At 36.3% G+C, this 8299-nt stretch overlaps 1 pseudogene; it reads left to right on the forward strand.

The window, feature by feature from the left end:
• The first annotated feature begins 226 nt into the window (after positions 1–226).
• Positions 227–358, forward strand: LOC118919284 (U1 spliceosomal RNA; annotated as a pseudogene).
• The last annotated feature ends 7941 nt before the right edge of the window (positions 359–8299 follow it).

Raw genomic sequence — 8299 nt, forward strand, 5'->3', positions numbered from 1 at the left:
CTCATAAGATATGCAAAGAAAGGCTCATACTCAGGAAAAAATTATGGAATAGGAAGTGACTCTGAGGGGCTCCACATGTTAGAATTATCAGAGAAAGCTTCTGACTCAGATCTTATAAATAAATTTTTAAAAATAAGATTTTTAAAGAAATAATAAAAATTAAGGTTATAATACCTAAAAACGGGACATACCAAGAGCAGAAGAGAGAATAAAAAATAATCAAATGATACTTACCTGGCAGAGGAGATACCATGATCACAAAGGTGGTTTTCCCAGGGCGAGGCTTATCCATTGCACTCCGGATGTGCTGACCCCTGTGATTTCCCCAAATGTAGAAAAAATAAATTTTAAAAATTAAAAAAATAATAATAATCAAATGAAATACCTAGAACTGAAGACTATCAGTAATAATAACAGTTATTATGAGGTTTATAAAATATATAGAGTACATATTTATGAAATATACAGAACATACAGAATGTAATATAGATACATTAGAAAATATTAAAAATTAATGTAAAGGACTGGAAGGGAGAAAGAGAAGTACATTTGAAATGGAAGTTGATTCTTATAACTAAAGCTGAATATTGTAAAATGAAAGAAAAGGTGAATACTATAAAACATAAACATATACAACTAGTAAGCTCATAGAAGAAACAAAGTGGAATACTACAAAATAAACATTAAATCAAAGAAAAAGGGAAAAAAACTCTCTCTCACAAACACACACACACACACACACACACACACACACACACACACACACACACACAAGTAGACACTAGGCTTAAAACCAGTTACATTAATTTCCTACAGCTGTTGTAACAAATAATCACAAAATGGGTGACTTAAGACAACAGACATTATTCTCTCATCATTCTGGACTTCGGAAGTCCGTCAAGGGGCTGGCAGGCCCATGTTCCCTTCAAAGGCTTCCTTTCTTTTCCTGTCCCAGTTTCTGGTGGTTGCCAGCATCCTTGGCTTGTGGAAGGATGACTTTATTTTCTGCCTCCATCTCCACATGGCCATCCTCCCTCTGTGTATCTGTGTCTCTATGTCCAGATGTCTTTCTTCTTATGAAGACACCAGTCATATTGGACTTAGAGCTCACCTTAATCCTCTGCAATTTCATCTTAATTATGTTGCAAAGACCCTATTTACAAATAAAATTACATCCACAGGCTCTAAAAGAGCATTAATTTGTGGAGAAGACTATTCAGCCCAGTACACCACCTATACTCATAATTATACATAAATGACTCAGATTCTACAAGTAGAATGACTAAAAATGCAAGAAAGAATAAAAAACAAGGCCTAACTATCAGCTGTTCCTAGGTAACAAAATATAAAATTACATTCAAACACTAATCACCAAAAAGCTAAAGTGTCTATATTAATATTAGACAAAGGAATATTAGTTAAAAAAAGGAATATTACTAAAGAAGATAGGTATTTTTAATAATAAAAGTTTTAATTCATTAAACATAGTAATCAAAATGTATATGCTCATAACAATAAACTTTAAAAATATATGAAGCAAAAGGTGAGAGTTCTGAAAGGAAAAATGGTGAGAGTTCTGAAAGGCCACAGTGGTAATTGGATATTTTCACACTCTTTTCTCAGCAATTGATAGAAATACCAACAGAAAAAAATTCACTAAGGACATAGACAATTTCAACAATATTAAGAAGACATTTGATGTAATTGATATTATAGAAGATTACAACCAAAAGTCTCATTAGTACACATTCTATTGACTTGCACATGAAATATTCACCAACATAGACAATAAAAGGCCTTAAAACAAATATGAAAAAAATGTAAATGGATTGAAACCATAGGGGATATTTCCTGACCACCAAAGAATTAAATTATAAATCTGTAAGAATCTTATAAAAATCTAGAAATATTGCAAATTAAACAAAAGACTTAAAACAACCCATGCTTTGAAGTAAGCAAAGATACCTTTGGAAACAAGAATCTTAGGATAGTTAAAAAATGATTTTAAAAATTTATAAAAAAAAATTATTTTAAAAAATATTAAGAAAATGAATGGTAAGGCAAGCTTTAGACTGGTTAAAAATGTCTTAGATACAAAAGGGACCTATAGCAGAAAATATGAAAACCCTTAAAAGTCAGTAATAAAATAAAAAGTCCCCTTTAAAAATGTGCAAAATACTTGTATGGACGCTTCGTGAAAAAAGATACATAGTCACTAGGCACATCAAATACTGTAAATGCCATTATACATCAAGACAATGGTAATTAAAACCATGATATACAACTACATGCCAGCTAGAATTTCTAAAATTATCAAGTATTGTGGAGCATGTGAAGAAACCAGAACTCTCATAAAATGCTGGTGGGAATGTGAAATGATGGGACTACTTTGGAGAACTGTATGTAATTCCTAAAATTAAAAAATATGTATATTGCACAACTCAGTTGTTCAACTTCTTCATTATCTAAGAGTAATGAAATATAGGTCCACACAAGTATTTGTTGATATAAGTTTACTGCAGGTTTCTTTTTAATAGTGCCCTGAACTTTGTAATATAGCCCTGAACTATAAACAGCCCAAATGACCATGAGTGAATGGTTAAAAAAAGAAATATTCTTGAATGGATGAGGGGCTGCTTCTTATGGATGACAAAGAGTTTCTTGAGATGGAATCCACTCCTGGTGAAGATGCTGTGAAGATTGCTAAAATGACAACAAAAGATTTAGAATTTACATAAACTTGGTTGAAAAAAACCAGCAGCAGACTTAGTTCTCTAAAAGGTTTTGGAAGTTCTGCTGTGGGTAAAATGCTACCAAAAAGCATCTTATGATACAGAGAAATCATTCATGAAAGGAAGAGTCAACCAATGAGGCAAATGTCATTTTGTTTTATCTTAAGAAACTGCCATAGCCACCCCAGCTTCCCAACCAACACTCTAGCAGTCAGCAGCCATTAACCTCAAGGCAAGAGCCTCCACCTCCACCAAAAACTGCGACTTATTAAAACTTTACTCGATGGTTAGCATTTTTTAGCAATAAAATTTTTTAAATTAAAATATGTCCTTTGTTATTCTAGATACAATTTTATTGCACATTTAATGAACTACAGTATAGTGTAAACATAACTTTTCATACATTAGGAAATGAAAAATTCATTTGACTCACTTTATTGTAATAGTCTGGAACTGTATCCATGATATCTCCAAGGTATGCCTGTACCTCCACTGCTCCTTGTTGTTTTATATTTTCTGCTATTGTGCTTATTTATAGTAAGTATTATCAGAAGTTTTAATTGCATCATGTATGGATTTGACTTTTTCTTTGAAGACTATAAACTCTTTATGGGAAGAATAATTGCCGTTTGTTCATCATTGATTATAGAGTTAAAAAAACTGAATGCGTATGATAGGTATTAATTAAATATTTGTTGAATATATACTTCTATGTATAATAAACATAGTTTAAGACAAGCTTATCTAATATTATGCAATTCACAAAGATTTGGTTGGAATAAAACAAATGAAATAATAGATTATTAATCCACATTACTTACAGGACAAGCAAAACAAGCTGGAGAGTAAATATGCAATATGGTTGGGGAAGTCAGTAGTTTCTTCAATATATTAAGTTCAAGATATCTGTAGGCATACAGATGATGATGGACAAATAACATCTTCTTTGAAGCATTTTATCTGTGTTTCTCTGTTTTTCCTTTTTTTTTAAATGTTGGTATCATTAATCTACAATTACATGAAGGACATGAGATGATATCTCATTGTGGTTTTAATTTGCACTTCTCTGATGACAAGCGATGTGGAGCATCTTTTCATGTGACTGTTGGCCATCTGAATTTCTTCTTTAGAGAACTGTCTATTCAGCTCCTCTGCCCATTCTTTAATTGGATTATTTGCTTTTTGTTTGTTGAGGTGTGTGAGCTCTTTATATATTTTGGATGTCAACGCTTTATCGGATCTGTCATTTTTTAATATATTCTCCCATACTGTAGGATACCTTTTTGTTCTATTGATGGTGTCCTTTGTGTACAGAAGCTTTTTAGCTTGATATAGTCCCATTTGTTCATTTTTGCATTTGTTTTCCTTGCCTGGAGAGATATGTTCAAGAAGAGGTCACTCACGTTTATGTCTGAGATTTTTGCCTATATTTTTTTTCTGAGTTTTATGGTTTCATGACTTACATTCAAGTCTTTGATCCACATCGAATTTACTTTTGTGTATGGGGTTAGACAGTGATCCAGTTTCATTCTCTTACATGTAGCTGTCCAGTTTTGCCAGCACCATCTGTTGAAGAGACAGTCATTTCCCCACTGTATGTCCACGGCCCCTTTATTGAATATTAGTTGACCATGTATGTTTGGGTTAATGTTTGGAGTCTCTATTCTGTTCCACTGGTCTGTGGCTCTGTTCTTGTGCCAGTATCAAATTGTCTTGATCACTGTGGCTTTGTAGTAGAGCTTGAAGTTACGGAGTGAGATCCCCCCCACTTTATTCTTCCTTCTCAGGACTGCTTTAGCTATTTGGGGTCTATGGTGTTTCCATATGAATTTTTGAACTATTTTTTCCAGTTCATTGAAGAAAGCTGTTGGTAATTTGATAGGGATTGCATCGAATCTGTATATTGCTTTGGGCAGGAAGGCCATTTTGACTACATTAATTCTTCCTAGCCAAGAGCATGGGATGAGTTTCCATTTGTTAGTGATCTTTTTAATTTCTCTTAATAGTGTCTTATAGTTTTCAGGGTATAGGTCTTTCACTTCCTTGGTTAGGTTTATTCCTAGGTATTTTATTCTTTTTGATGCTATTGTGAATGAAATTGTCTTCCTGATTTCTCTTTCTATTAGTTTATTGTTAGTGTATAGGAAAGCCACAGATTTCTGTGTGTTAATATTTTGTATCTGTAACTTTGCTGAATTCCGATATTAGCTCTAGTAGTTTCGGAGTGGAGTCTTTAGGGTTTTTTATGTACAATATCATGTCATCTGCAAATAGTGACAGTTTAACTTCTTCTTTACCAATCTGGATTCCTTGTATTTCTTTGTTTTGTCTGATTGCTGTGGCTAGGACTTCCAGTACTATGTTAAATAACAGTGGGGAGAGTGGTCATCCCTGCCTTGTTCCCGATCGCAGACGAAAAGCTTTCAGCTTCTCGCTGTCCAGTATGATGTTGGCTGTGGGTTTATCATATACGGCCATTATCATGTTGAGGTACTTGCCCTCTATACCCATTTCGCTGAGAGTTTTTATCATGAATGGATGTTGAATTTTATCGAATTCTTTTTCAGCATCTATGGAGATGATCATGTGGTTTTTGTCTTTCTTTTTGTTGATGTGGTGGATGATATTGATGGATTTTTGAATGTTGTGCCATCCTTGCATGCCTGGGATGAATCCCACTTGGTCATGGTGTAAGATCCTTTTGATGTATTTTTGAATTCGGTTTCCTAATATTTTGTTGAGTATTTTTTCTCCACATTCATCAGGGATATTGGTCTGTAGTTTTCATTTTTGGTGGGGTCTTTGCCTGGTTTTGGTATTAGGGTGATATTGGCTTCATAGAATGAGTTTGGGAGTATTCCCTCCTCTTCTATTTTTTGGAAAACATTAAGGAGAATGGGTATTATATCTTCTCTGTATGTCTGATAAAATTCTGAGGTAAATCCATCTGGCCCGGGGGTTTTGCTCTTTGGTAGTATTTGATTAGCACTTCGATTTCGTTGCTAGTAATTGGTCTGTTTAGAGTTTCTGTTTCTTTCTGGGTCAGTCTTGGAAGGCTGTATTTTTCTAGGAATTTGTCCATTTCTCCTAGGTTTCCCAGCTTGTTAGCATATAGGTTTTCATAGTACTCTCTAATAATTCTTTGTATTTCTATGGGGTCTGTCGTGAATTTTCCTTTCTCATTTCTGATTCTGTTGATTTGTGTTGACTCTCTTTTCCTCTTAATAAGTCTGGCTAGAGGCTTATCTATTTTGTTTACTTTCTCGAAGAACCAGCTCTTGGTTCATTAATTTTTGCTATTGTTTTATTCTTCTCAATTTTATTTATTTCTTCTCTGATCTTTATTATTTCCCTCCTTCTGCTGATCTTAGGCCTCATTTGTTCTTTTTCCAATTTCCATAATTGTGACATTAGACCATTCATTTGGGATTGTTCTTCCTTCTTTAAATATGCCTGGATTGCTATATACTTTCCTCTTAAGACTGCTTTTGCTGTGTCCCACAGTAGTTAGGGCTTTGTGTTGTTGTTGCCATTTGTTTCCATATATTGCTGGATCTCCATTTTCATTTGGTCATTGATCCATTGATTATTTAGGAGCGTGTTGTTAAGCCTCCATGTGTTTGTGAGCCTTTTTGCTTTCTTTGTATAGTTTATTTCTAGTTTAATGCCTTTGTGGTCTGAAAAGTTGGTTGGTAGAATTTCAATCTTTTGGAATTTACTGAGGCTCTTTTTGTGGCCTAGTATGTGGTCTATTCTGGAGAATGTTCCTTGTGCACTTGAGAAGAATGGGTATCCTGTTGGTTTTGGATGTAGAGTTCTGTAGATGTCTATTAGGTCCATCTGTTCTAGTGTGTTGTTCAGTGCCTCTGTGTCCTTACTTATTTTCTGTCTGGTGGATTTGTCCTTTGAAGTGAGTAGTGTGTTGAAGTCTCACAGAATGATTGCATTGCATTCTATTTCTTCCTTTAATTCTGTTAGTATTTGTTTCACATATGTTGTTGCTCCTGTATTGGGTGCATATATATTTATAATGGCTATAAGCTCTTGTTGGACTGAGCCCTTTATCATTATGTAATATCATTCTTTGTCTTTTGTTACTTTCTTTATTTTGAAGTCTGTTTGGTCTGATACCAGAATTGCAACACCTGCTTTTTCCTCTCTGTTGTTTGCATGAAATATCTTTTTCCATCCCTTGACTTTAAGTCTGTGTATGTCTTTGGGTTTGAGGTGAGTCTCTTGTAAGCAGCATATGGATGGATCTTGCTTTGTTATCCATTCTATTACTCTGTGTCTTTTGATTGGTGCATTCAGTCCATTTACATTTAGGGTGATTATTGAAAGGTATGTACTTATTGACATTGCAGGCTTTATGTTTGTGGTTACCAAAGGTTCCGGGTTAGCTTCTTTACTATGTTACTGTCTAACTTAACTCACTTGTTGAGCTATTATAAACACGGTCTGATGATTATTTATTTCTCTCCCTTCTTACTCCTCCTCCTCCCTTCTTCATATGTTGGGTGTTTTGTTCTGTGCTCTTTTTAGGAGTGCTCCCATCTAGAGCAGTCCCTGTAGGATGCCCTGTAGAGGTGGTTTGTGTGAGGCAAATTCACTCAACTTTGCTTGTCTGTGAATTGTTTAATCCCCCCTTCATATTTAAATGATAATTGTGCTGGATACAGTAGTCTTGGTTCGAGGCCCTTCTGTTTCATTGCATTAAGTATATCATGCCATTCTCTTCTGGCTTGTAGGGTTTCTGTTGAGAAGTCTGATGATAGCCTGAAGGGTTTTCCTTTGTAGGTGACCTTTTTTTTCCCTCTGGCTGCCTTTAATACTTTGTCCTTGTCTTTGATCTTTGCCATTTTAATTATTATGTGTCTTAGTGTTGCCCTCCTTGGATCCCTTGTCATGGGAGTTCTGTGTCACTAGCTCCTGGCCTTTCTTTACTGGGACAACTGCGACCCCTAGTGGTTTGTGTTGGGCAATTGCGTGTGGACTGGTTCTCTGTATCTTGCCCGGCTGGTATGTAGGAAGCTCCCTTGCTGTGGGCGTGGGCTTACCTCAGGCCGTTGCTCTCCTATGTGGGGGCCCTGGAGGGGTAATGGCCGGGGTCTGTTTGGCTGTTTACCTCCGTGAGGGGTGTCAGAGCTGTTGTCCAGGGGGTTAGTGAGCCCGGGGTTCCCTGGAATTTCCAGCTGATGAACTGTGACCTGGGATGCTTCCATCCAGTTGTGGCGTCCCTGTCCCTTCAAAACTTTCAAAATGCACTCGCTTTTCTTTGTCACAGGAGCGCTGGCTTCCGGACCTGCTCACAGGTCCTAGTGTCCTTTTTCCCTAGTTTCCAGCACTCCACGCATGCACTGTGTCTGCGCTCTGGTCCGGAAGGCTAGGGCTGGGTGTTTCACAGTCCTAAGCTCCCTCTCCCTTCTGGCTCTGACTCCTCTCCTCCTGCCAGGATCTGGGGGGAGGGGCACTCAGGTCCTGCCAGGCCGGGGTTTGTATGTTACCCCTTTCACCAGGCGCTGGGTTCTCGCAGGTGGATGTAGTCTGTCTGTTGTCCTGTGTCTTCT

This window comes from Manis pentadactyla, chromosome 1 (genome assembly GCF_030020395.1).
Source record: "Manis pentadactyla isolate mManPen7 chromosome 1, mManPen7.hap1, whole genome shotgun sequence".
Lineage (NCBI taxonomy): Eukaryota > Metazoa > Chordata > Mammalia > Pholidota > Manidae > Manis > Manis pentadactyla.